This window comes from Eutrema salsugineum, unplaced genomic scaffold, assembly GCF_000478725.1.
Source record: "Eutrema salsugineum unplaced genomic scaffold, Eutsalg1_0 scaffold_3, whole genome shotgun sequence".
Lineage (NCBI taxonomy): Eukaryota > Viridiplantae > Streptophyta > Magnoliopsida > Brassicales > Brassicaceae > Eutrema > Eutrema salsugineum.
In genome coordinates, this window is record NW_006256756.1 from 13979635 (window position 1) to 13992014 (window position 12380).

Sequence of the window (12380 nt, forward strand, 5' to 3'; positions counted from 1 at the left end):
ATTGATCACTGTGCACTTGCGGCTATCGATTACAATTAGGGTAAAACTTGACAACCCTCGACACCACACATCAAGTCACCATCAGTTGTCAAGTTTTACCCTAAATGAAATCAAGAGCCGCAAGTGCACAGCTGATCGATTGTAGTACTTAGGGATCGAATCCACAGGGAAGGAGGATCTTTCCTGCAAAAGCCTTTGAAAGAAATATAAAGTAAGGAAGTCTAGAACCAAACGGTTTTGTGGGGGTTTTGGTGGTGTGTTTAAAATGTAAAAACGAATCTTAAAGAGAAAATACGGGAATTAAAATGACCTAATAACTAAACTTAGCGAAAACGAGTAAAAATGAGAAAAACGGCTAACCTAATTGCTTAAATGAAAATCGATTGAAAGGGAATGAAAATAGTAAACTAAAGCTTGAAATAAAACATTGTGAATCTGTAAGAAAAGAGGCGCTGGGGTTCAGGGAAGTTTTTTCTCAGGGGTACGAATGATTCAAAACATTGCTAGAGAGTAAATTTGATAAGATCTTAGCTTAAACTTTTCGATTGGAGTCACGGATGTATGAATACGCCACTGTCGTGATCATAGACAACTATCTCTCTCAACCCTGACCAATAGGTTTCCACTCTGGTCCTGGAAAAGAAGAGATGCATTATGTTTAAGACTCGTCAGCATTCACAAATCGCCCATTGGTAGGTTTCCACTCCTATGTTTGTTTTGCTCTCCCAAACTAGATCTGACACCGGATGAACACTTTCGTGTCACCAAGCATCTGGATCAGATTGTAGTTCATGACACTACTCTCATGCAGTAAAAACGAATTCAGAAGAAAAAGTTCTAAGATTCGGCTCAAAAGCTCATGGAATCCTCATCGGACATATAAATCCCCATCGAAAATCCCTTAATCCGAACAATAAAACTACTCAGACATGATAAACGAAATCAAAAACATAGTATTAAAAAGTAGAATAGAAACCGAAATTGAAAAAGAAAGAACAAGGGTTCAAGAGACAGATCTCTCTCTCCCTAAAACCTAAAAACAAAGCTTAAAGTAAAATTTCTGTAAAGTATTTCGTCTCTCTTCTTCTCTCCCTAAAAACGACCTAAATGACATGTATTTATAGTCTCCAATACTCTCTGATGTCTAGGGTTCCGGAATTGAGGCTGGGAAAATGATACGGGCTTCAGAAATGGGCCTTCAGGCTTGGAGTTAGCTGGCCGCGGTCGGGATGAGTGTGACCGCGGCTAATGGGTGGCTGGCCGCGGTCGCGGTGCTTCTGACCGCGGGAAATGATCTGTTGGCCGCGGGTGGAAACGCTTGCCGGCCGGTTTACGGGACATCTTGCTTTTCGCGTATCTTTGATTGAACTGTTGGATTGCCAAGCTGTAAAGTGTGCTGGAAAGCTGATACTTCCATCTTTAAGTTCTCCAAATTTGAGCTGGATCAGACGGTGAGAAGGCCTTCAATCAGGGGTGAACTTCTGACGGTTTGACTCTGAGCTGAAATCTGGTTTTCTATCCATTTTGTTAAGCTTTTCCCTAAGTTACCTGAAAAGAGTCTTAGAACTAAAAATACTAGAAAAACGTAATAAAAATACTTGAAAGCAATTAAAAACATAGAAAAAGTATTTCAAAACGATCCATAAAAGTGGTCAAAATACGGTGTTATCACTTTGCTTACTATCCCAGTTTGGTGTTTTCTTGCAGATTAGACATCTTCCATGTGGATCGACACCCTAAGTCCTACAGCGTACATTTGTGCACTTTCAGACATTAGGATTTCATAAATTTAAAACTCCGGACCAATAGGCTTGCAAAAGACCTGCGACCTACAGGCCCATCAAAGTTTTTGGCGCCGTTGCCGAGGAATTCTTTCGCCGCAAAAGGCTATATATATGTCGAGCTTCTGCCAAAACGCCATAGGAAGTAAACTGAACTCATAAACACCCTAACTTTTTATTTTTCTGCTTATTCTTTCTTCCGTTTGCCCTAGTTTCAGAATCCTTGAAGCATGGATCATCCAAGAAGAAATCCTAATCTCGAGCAAAGGTTTTGTAAACTGTGTGATGCTCCCTGTGCATGTGAATCACCATTCAGGCGTGATTCCAACCACCTGGATCAGATCCCTCAGCCGAACCAGCACCCACGAAACTCACAGTTCCTGAACCAGTTTCCCGTGTACCGAGATGAACTCTATTTGACAACCCTGGTGAATCGACGACCATATCACCCTCTGCCTTATCAGATTCTGCACCACCACGGAGATAATGATCGATTCCTTGATTCCCAGGTCTTTGTTGAAGCTGCCTTACGTACAAGGATATATGCCATCACCATCTACCTTAACAAGACTCTCTGAGCACGTAAACACTAGAAGGACAGAGAGCCAAAGACAATGAAGTGCTGAATCAGAGAATGAAGTCTGTCGAAGAAGAGCAAGAGAATAACAAATTTGACATTCGACAAAGTGAAAGGGAGATGCAAAGCCTAACTTTAAAGATCGATGATCTGGATAAGGAGCTGAATGAAAGCAAAAATCATACCTACGACTACACAGTGAAGCTGTGGCAATGAATAGGAAAGGTTACTGACAAGACTGAAGAGATTGATGCTACTTTCGATGGAGTTGTCTATGCTCTAAATGAAGTAGAAGAGAAAGTGGAGAAACTTTCTAAGGATCATAAGGAGAATAATCTGTACACTGGAACCAATGATTTGGATACCCAAGATGATGTGATCCTCCCAAGGATCGACACTCAGAAGCTTGGTAAGAGATAGATCAGGGACAGAAGTTTGCGGAATGGACTTTTGTTTGAAGAGATGAATAGATCAGGATATAGTTCAGAGTTAATTTGATCACAAGCGATAGAAGAGAAATGAAAAAGATGCTGCAGAAGCGGCGATTCACGCTCAGGAGAAAATCAAAGAGAATAGAGAAGATAAAGATGCTGCACAAGCAGCGAATCACCCTCCAAGAGACAAAGGATTTCGTCCAGGTTTGATAAGAGAAAGAGAGAGTTTTATTTGAGAAAAGTTTGATGATCCAATCCAGGATGCGTCCTCATAAGAGATTACAAGAGATTATAAAGAGAAGAAATGTAGAAAAACAAGGCAAACTCGAAAATGACAAGGAAATAAATGCAAAGTTTGAATAACTCTTCAAGTCACTTCTCCAGCATCTTGAACTTCCCTTGGACGAAATTTGTCTTGGGCTTAAGTCATTGAATTAACAATTGGGCTTTAAGAGAAGTAGACACCATTGCCTCCTTAAAAACATTCCTTTGGAAAACCCATTTGGACAAAACCAAAGGTAAGGGAAAAAGAGTACAACTGGGCCACTTACCAAATTGTTGATCTACTTGAGCCTGAATCAAAACCAGTGTGGTTTGTAATCCATCTTCTCCAGCCTGGCTCAAGCGATCTTCTTTGTTCCTTAGATAAGTAGGTATCTCACGAATGCCTTCTTTGAGCTTAGCCTTAGCTCCTTTGTTTATAAACAAATCTCCCCCGGCTACAAGCTGTTCCTTGATTCCATGCTCTGGTTCAAGCTCCCTTTTCTTGATGCTGATCAGCATCACATCATCCTCCCCCAGTTGAAAAGGGTTTTTCCTCAAATCAGGACCATCTGGCAATAACAAAGCTAAGTTAGAACCGTTAGAACTTGAATTTGGATTATGCATACCTTGGAAGTATGTTTCGGCAGTGATCAGTGTTGGAGTTTGAGGTGTTCCATGCTTCCTAGCATCCTTTAAGTCAGAGTGTTCAAGTTCCACACGTCCTCCAGCCCTCATCCATTTTCATTTTCCGTTTTGAGCTCCTTTTTCAATGGTGGTTTGATTGTTTAGAAGCTCCTTTTGCTTAAGGCTCTTTTTGGTGAAGATAAGGCCTTCGGATTGGTTCTTCATAGGAAAGATGCAATCTATTTGTCCAAACTGAATTCTGTTCCAACCATCATCATCCATAGGTTCAGTTGGCCTAAGAAAATCATCCTTATAGTCCTGCAAAACAAAAGATCTTCCACTTGGCAACTCCGGTGCAACATTAGATAAACTCAAAAGAGTTTCTTTATAAGCAGACTTACGACTAGATGATTGAGAGAGAAGAATTCTTTGGATATTACCAGATTTGGCAAGGAAGTTGAATTGCTTGTAAGTGTTGTTCTCTCAGCCTGTTTTCCTTTCTTCTTTTGATCTTGATAAATCTCGAAAGGTGTCATTGGAACAAGAATGTGCTTCCTGCCATTGAACTCAAAAAAATACTTGTTGGTGGAGCCATCATGATTCACTTGTCTATCATACTGCCATGGCCTTCCCAACAGGATGTGACTTGCCTCCATAGGTAGAACATCACACAGAATTTCGTCCTCATACTTTCCAAGGGTTAAGGAAACCGATACTTGGCTGTTAACTCGCATTTCACCTTTATCATTGGGCCAATGCAGGTTGTGTGGCTTGGGATGCTTCCTCACGGTCAAGCCAAACTTATTAACCATGTATTCACCTGCTACATTGGTGCAGCTTCCTCCATCGATGATGAGATTGCACACCTTACCTTGCACATGACATCTTGTGTGAAACAGGTTCTGTCTTTGTGCTTCCTTCTCTGCCTTAGCTTGCACGTTTAGAATCTTTTTCATCATCAAAAGATCTCCTGTAGCAGCATACTCCTCTTGCTCTTCCACTGAATCTGAGATCTCTTTTTCATCTGCTGATTCGTACTCACCATTGTCCAAGAGAATGAGAATTCTCTTGTTAGGACATTCACTAGCAATGTGTCCTCTTCCTTGACACTTGAAGCAGACTATCTCACGAGCTCTAGTAGTTCATGCTTCAGTTTTGACCTTGAAGTCTGGTTTAGTAGAGAATGATTTCGAAGACACCACAGGCTCAGCACTTGATTTTTCTTCTTTAGCAATACTTGGTTTAGCCGTAGATGAACTAACTCCAAAAGTTGATCGAGATCCTCTCCTTTTGAGTTGTTGTTCGACTAGAATGGCTTTGTGATATATCTCCTCTAGATCAGCATAGCTTTGCATCTCCACTCTGTCTTGAACTTCTCGGTTTAACCCACTCAAGAACCTAGCTATGGTTGCTTCTTCATCTTCTTCAATACCTGCCTTGATCATCAGAGACTCCATTTCTTGAAAATAATATTCCACACTCCTGTTTCCTTGAGTCAAGCGCCTAAGTCTCTGGTGTAGCTCTCTGTGATAGTGACTAGGGACAAAGCGTTTCCTCATCAGTGCTTTCAACTCATCCCAAGTATCAACAGGCGGCTCTCTATTGCGTTTGCGACTTGTTGTGATCTGATCCCACCAATTTATGGCATAACCATAAAACTCTGTAGCAGCTAGCTTCACCATCTTGAGATCTGACTACTCTTGACAATCATAGATCATCTCGATCTTCTTCTCCAATTCCAGATAAGCGTCTGGATCATTCTTGCCATGAAAAGGAGGAACTTTCAGCTTCATGCCTCTCATGTCATCATCAACACGTTCTCTTACTCCTCTTCCACGTCTTGGACTGCCTTGTGAAGAATTATCATCACCAACAACATTTCTAGGCTGTCTCTGCTGGACATGAACTCCATTGGTATTTCTTTCTTGAATCCCCCTCAGATTAGGTTCTCCTTGTAGCTGATCAATTCATTGATGTAGTTCTTCTGCTTGAGTTTTCATCAGTTGCTAAAACCGAGCGATCATATCTTCCATAAAGAGTTTGTTGCTATTGTTGTTGTTGTCTCCTTGCTCTTCACTCATTGTGACCTGAAAAAGAAATCAGAAAACAAGACCAGTAACTAGTTCTCACAATAGACCAAAATGCAGAAGTGACTCTTCGTGTGCCACAATAAATCAATCAAAAACCCTAGAATATGATCGGTTTATTTTTAAGCAAACACAGATATGTCCGATGATGAGATCTGATATTAGAATCTGAAGAGACAAACTAATATGAGCATATCTGATGCAGAGAAGTTGAAAAGACAAAACAAAACCAGGGTGATGAAAACGTGATGCAGTGGTAAACAAACACTAGATTTAGAGGTTTATGATGCAAACTAATCAGATTTAAAATGATTTTTATGGGTTTTCTATTTCTGCAGAGAACTAAAACGAAAATAGAAGATGAACAGATGCAAACACGAAATCAAGATGAAAAAAATATAAGAAAGGATAGAGACTATCAAAGAAGCTTCTAAGTGTGCTCTGATACCACTTGATGTGATCCTCCCAAGGATCAGAACTCAGAAGCTTGGTAAGAGATAGATCAGGGACAGAAGTTTCCAAAATGGACTTTTGTTTGAAGAGATGAATAGATTAGGATATAGTTCAGAGTTAATTTGTCACAAGAGATAGAAGAGAAATGAAAAAAATGCTGCAGAAGTAGCGATTCACTCTCAGGAGAAAATCAAAGAGAATAGAGATGATAAAGATGCTGCACAAGCAGCGAATCACCCTCCAAGAGACAAAGGATTTCGTCCAGGTTTGATAAGAGAAAGAGAGAGTTTTATTTGAGAAAAGTTTGATGATCCAATCCAGGATGCGTTCTCATAAGAGATTACAAGAGATTATAAAGAGAAGAAATGTAGAAAAACAAGGCAAACTCGAAAATGACAAGGAAATAAATGCAAAGTTTGAATAACTCTTCAAGTCACTTCTCCAGCCTCTTGAACTTCCCTTGGACGAAATTTGTCTTGGGCTTAAGTCCTTGAATCAACAATTGGCCTTTAAGAGAAGTAGACACCATTGCCTCCTTAAAAACCTTCATTTGGAAAACTCCTTAGGACAAAACCAAAGGTAAGGGAAAAAGAGTACAACTGGGCCACTTACCCAATTGTTGATCTACTTGATCCTGAATCAAAACCAGTGTGGTTTGTAATCCATCTTCTCCAACCTGGCTCAATTGATCTTCTTTGCTCACCAATGGGAGAAGAATCTTCCAAGAGGCTCCATTCAAACCTGGGAGCAATGCAAGCAAGCTTTCCTGTCTAAGTTCTTCTCCACCTCAAGAACTGCAAAACTGAGGAACCAAATCTCTAGCTTCACTCAGCACAGCAATGAGAGTTTTGGTGAAGCATATGAAAGATTCAGGAGCTACACAAACCAATGCCCACACCATGGGTTTAGTGAGGCTTCTCTTCTCAGCACACTTTATAGAGGAGTTCTTCCCAAGATTAGAAACCAGCTGGATACTGCTTCCAATGGGAACTTTCTGGGAAAGGAGATACATGCTGCTTTAGAGCTAGTGGAGAACTTAGCATTGAGCAATGATACTTATGGTGAAGACTATGACAGATCAAATAGATCTGAAGGTTCAAGCTCAGAACAGAGGCTCTCTAGGGAAGTTAAGGAGTTGAGAAGTGAATTGGACAAACTGAAATTCACCACTCAGAAGCCAATGCATTTTGTTGGAGAGTATGAGGAACCTTCTCAAATCTTTGAGAACATAAGTGAAGAAGGTCTTACCCAAGAGGAGCTCAACTACATTGGGAATCAGAGGTTCCAGAGATATCAGTATGGTAATGCCAATCCAAACCTTTCCTACAGGAACACCAATGTAGCTAACCCACAAGACCAGGTCTATCCCAATTCTCAAGCTCCAAAGAACTTTGTTCCCAAGAACAACTTCAAGGGTCATTCGAACCCAAGAATCAGTTTGGTCAGAATCAGAGTTTTGGTCAGCAACAGCAACCATTTCAGGGTACTGGTTTCAGTTCACAGCAGCAAAAGGCACCACCAGGGTTTGGTCCACCACAGTTCCAACAGCAGGCGCCGGTTCAACAACAGATTCAGCCACCAATGGTTCAGCAGCAGCCACAAATGGGGACAAATATGGTTTGTATTCTGCAACAACTACTTCAGGGTCAACAGATCTTTGCAAGCCAGAATGCAGCCATGCAGCAGGAAATCAAGGAACTGAAGCAAAACCAGGCATCAAGCTCAAGGAACCAAGGTCACCTACCTGGGAAACCAGAACCCAACCCCAAGGAATATGCCAAGGCCATTACACTGAGGAGTGGAAAGGAGTTACCTGGTATTGAAAACAACAATGTGATCATTGAGGACAATGATCAAACTGAGGGGGAGGCAGCCTTAAAAGATGATCAAGTTGCTGAAAAACCAAGGACAGAAAAGGGTAAGGAGGTAGCAAAGGAACCTGAACCAGAAAAGACATATGTGCCACCACCTCCATACCAACCCAAGCTCCCATTCACAGGGAGGTTTAAGAAGCAACTTGTGGACAAGGCAAGAGCTCTATTTGAGAAGGCACTCAAGGAGACACCACTCACAATGCCTCTTATTGATGCATTCTTAATGATGCCAAAGATGGGGAAGTTCTTGAAGGATGCCATTCTGAACAAGACAAAAGTGCTTCAAGGCATGGTGGTACTACGTCATCAATGCAGTGCTATCATTCAGAAGAAGTCCATTCCAAGAAAGTTAACTGATCCAGGGAGTTTCACACTCCCTTGTGCCATTGGACCTCTTCTATTCTCTGGATGTCTTTGTGATCTAGGAGCATCAGTCAGCTTGATGCCATTCTCCATAGCAAAGAAGCTGGGCTTTAGAGTCTTCAAACCTGCAAGGATTTCTCTTATCCTTGCAGATAGATAAGTTAGATTGCCTGTTGGTATGTTGGAAGATCTACCTGTCAAGATTGGTGGTTTTGAGGTTCTAACAGATTTTGTTGTGCTGGAAATGGATTGGTGGTTTTGAGGTTCCAACCCAAGTTGCACCCCCTGTTGAGCTCAAGCCTCTACCAACAGGTCTCAGGTATGCTTTCTTGGGCTTAAACTCCACATATCCAGTAATCATCAATGATAGCTTATTAGAGCATCAAGAGAGTGCATTGCTTAGTGAGATAAGAAAGTTCAGGAGAGCCATAGGATATTCTTTGGCTGATATTAGAGGGATCTCTCCTGACATTTGCACCCATAGGATCCACCTAGAGGACCAATCTATGTCCTCTATTGAGCATCAACGACGTCTTAACCCCAACCTTAAGGAAGTGGTTAATAAGGAGATACTAAAACTTCTTGAGGCAGGGATAATTTACCCAATCTCTGACTCAAGATGGGTGTCTCCTGTTCATGTTGTGCCCAAGAAGGGTGGGATCACAGTGGTTAAAAACGAGAAGGATGAACTGATAGCTACTAGGACTGTCACAGGACACAGAATGTGTATAGACTATAGAAAGCTCAATGCAGCCTCTAGGAAGGATCATTTTCCTTTGCCTTTCATTGATCAGATGTTAGAGACGCTTGCAAACCACACCTTCTTTTGTTTTCTCGATGGGTACTCGAGGTTCTTCCAAATTCCCATAGATCCCCGAGATCAAGAGAAAACAACATTCACATGCCCTTATGGCACATTTGCATACAGGCGAATGCCTTTTGGTCTCTGTAATGCCCCTGCCACATTTCAACGTTGCATGATGCATATCTTCTCTGACATCATTGAAGAGAAGGTGGAGGTGTTCATGGATGATTTTAGTGTCTATGGCTCTTCCTTCTCGGATTGTCTCTCTAATTTGTCATAGGTCTTGGAAAGATGTGAGCAGCATAACTTGGTGTTGAACTGGGAGAAATGCCACTTCATGGTGCAGGAAGGAATAGTTCTTGGGCACAAGATATCTGAGAAAGGCATAGAGGTTGACAGAGCAAAAGTAGAAGTAATGGTGAACCTGCAAACCCCCACTTCAGTCAAAGGGATAAGGAGTTTCCTTGGGCATGCAGGGTTTTACAGAAGATTTATCAAAGACTTCTCAAGAATAGCCAGGCCCTTGACAAGGCTGTTGTGTAAAGAAGTTGATTTCATCTTTGATGCTGAATGTGAAGAGGCCTTCAAGATGATCAAAGATGCATTAGTCAGTGCACCAATAGTCCAGGCACCAGATTGGTCCCTTCCTTTTGAGGTTATGACAGATGCATCTGATGTTGCTGTTGGAGCAGTTCTTGGGCAAAGGAAGGACAAGAAGCTACATGTCATCTACTATGCTTGTAGAACACTTGACTCTGCACAAGAAAAGTATGCTACTACTGAGAAGGAAATGCTGGCAATAGTCTTTGCCTTTGATAAATTCAGAAGCTACCTGGTGGGATCTAACGTCATTGTATATACTGATCATGCAGCCCTCTGGTATCTGATGACCAAGAAAGATGCCAAGCCAAGATTGTTAAGATGGGTTCTTCTACTTCAGAAATTTGATATGGACGTACAAGATAAAAAGGGAATAGAGAATGGAGCTGCAGACCATCTCTCTAGGTTGAGAATAGACTCTGAAGTCCCTCTTAATGACAGTCTTCCTGAGGAATCACTGATGGTGCTCCATTCTTATTTAGAGTTTGAAGAAGTAGAAAGCATTGAAGAGAGGAGGATGTCATGGTTTGCTGATATTGTGAACTTTCTTGCTTGTAGAGTGGAACCACCTGAACTTGATGCTTACCACAGGAAGAAGTTTTTCAGAGATGTTAAAAGATACTATTGGGATGAGCCCTACCTCTATGTCCTGAACAAAGATCAGCTGTATAGAAGGTGTCTTTCTGAGGAGGAGATGCAACCTGTGTTGCAAGAGTGTCATGGTTCAGCTTTTGGGGGTCACATGGGAGCATTCAAGACTGTGGCCAAGGTTCTTCAGAGTGGGTTTTGGTGGCCCACAATGTTCAAAGATGCTCAGTTAGTGGTTTCAGCATGTGATGCCTGTCAGAGGCAAGGAAACATATCAAAGAGGAGTGAGATGCCTCAAAACCCAATTCTAGAAGTTGAGATCTTTGATTGCTGGGGAATTGACTTTATGGGGCCCTTCATTTCATCCTATGGGAATCAGTATATACTTGTTGCTGTGGACTATGTGTCCAAATGGGTTGAGGCCATTTCTTCCCCTACCAATGATTCCAAGGTTGTAGTGAAGCTGTTCAAGAGCATTATCTTCCCAAGATTTGGAGTCCCAAGGGTTGTTATCTCTGATGGAGGATCTCATTTTATGAACAAGACTTTGGAGGGTTTGTTGAGAAAGCATGGAGTGAAACACAAGGTAGCTACTCATTATCATCCTCAAACTAGTTGCCAGGTTGAAGTATCTAATAGACACATCAAGGCCATTCTTGAGAGGACTGTTAGCTCCAGCAGAAAAGATTGGAGCAAAAGGCTAGATGATGCATTGTGGGCTTATAGGACTTCCTTTAAAACTCCTATTGGGACATCACCTTTCAATCTGCTATATGGGAAGAGCTGCCACCTTCTTGTTGAGTTGGAGTACAAGGCTTTGTGGGCTGTTAAGTTGCTGAACTTTGATATCAAGACAGCTCAAGAGAAAAGGGTCATTCAACTTCATGAACTTGAAGAAATAAGGCTTGGGGCTTTTGAGAGCTCAAAGATCTATAAGGAGAAGACCAAAGCTTTGCATGATCAAAAGATTTTGAAAAGGGAGTTCAAGGATGGTGACCTGGTGTTGCTGTTCAACTCTAGACTTAAGTTGTTTCCAAGAAAACTTAAGTCTAGATGGTCTGGCCCTTTTAAAGTTCTTAAAGTGAGGCCATATGGTGCCATTGTCTTAGAAGGAAAGAATGGCCAACAGTTTGTGGTAAATGGCCAGAGGATCAAGCATTATCTGGTTTCACAAAAGAAGGAGGAAGCTACATCAGTTCCCCTTCTTGATCCACCACCAGCCTGTTAAACAGGTTTCCAAAGTCAAACTTAGAGACTTTAAACAAAGTGCTCTTGGGAGACACCCCAAGCTTATCTTTTGTAAATATGCTTTTGATCTTTTGATTCCTTTCTTTTTATGTTTTAGGATGTTTTGATGGGTTTGTTTAGTGTCTACAGGTTATAGGTTTGAGTCTGAACCCTTGGGAAGTGAACAAGAGTTGAAAAGGAATGAATGAGTGGGCACAAACTTATGGTCGGCCTTGAGCATGGTCACCAGCCACAGTCAGATACCAGGGCGTGGCAAACTTTTCAGCTATGCCACGAGGATGAATCACGGACTTAGAAGGTGGCCGTGGCAAAAGATGCAATGGTTCGGTGTTTGCCACGGTTAAAAGACATGGAACGTAGGCGACCGTGGCAAGAAGAAAAGAGGAATGAACATGCTCGGGTTTTGACACGGTTGAGATTGCCACGGGAAGAACCCAGACCGTGGCAAAGCAAAAAGAAATGACCATAGTTCGGGTGTTGACACGGCCTAAAGACATGGGATGAAGAAGTGGCCGTGGCAAAAGCAAGAGAAAATGAGCCATCATTCGGTGATTGCCACGGTTTAGTTGCCACGAGAAGAGGACCAGGCCGTGGGAAAGCAAGAAGAAAAGGACACATGTTCGGTGATTGCCACGAGGGGTTTGCCACGGGAAGAAGGAGTGACCGTGGGAAAAGAAGGCAA

General features: G+C 41.9%; 1 non-coding gene across 1 annotated transcript; it reads right to left on the reverse strand.

Moving 5' to 3' along the window:
• Positions 1-7019: 7019 nt before the first annotated feature.
• LOC112085638 lies at positions 7020-7126 on the reverse strand. The gene has a single exon (XR_002898939.1). It is a non-coding gene; the product is annotated as a small nucleolar RNA R71 (small nucleolar RNA).
• Positions 7127-12380: the final 5254 nt, after the last annotated feature.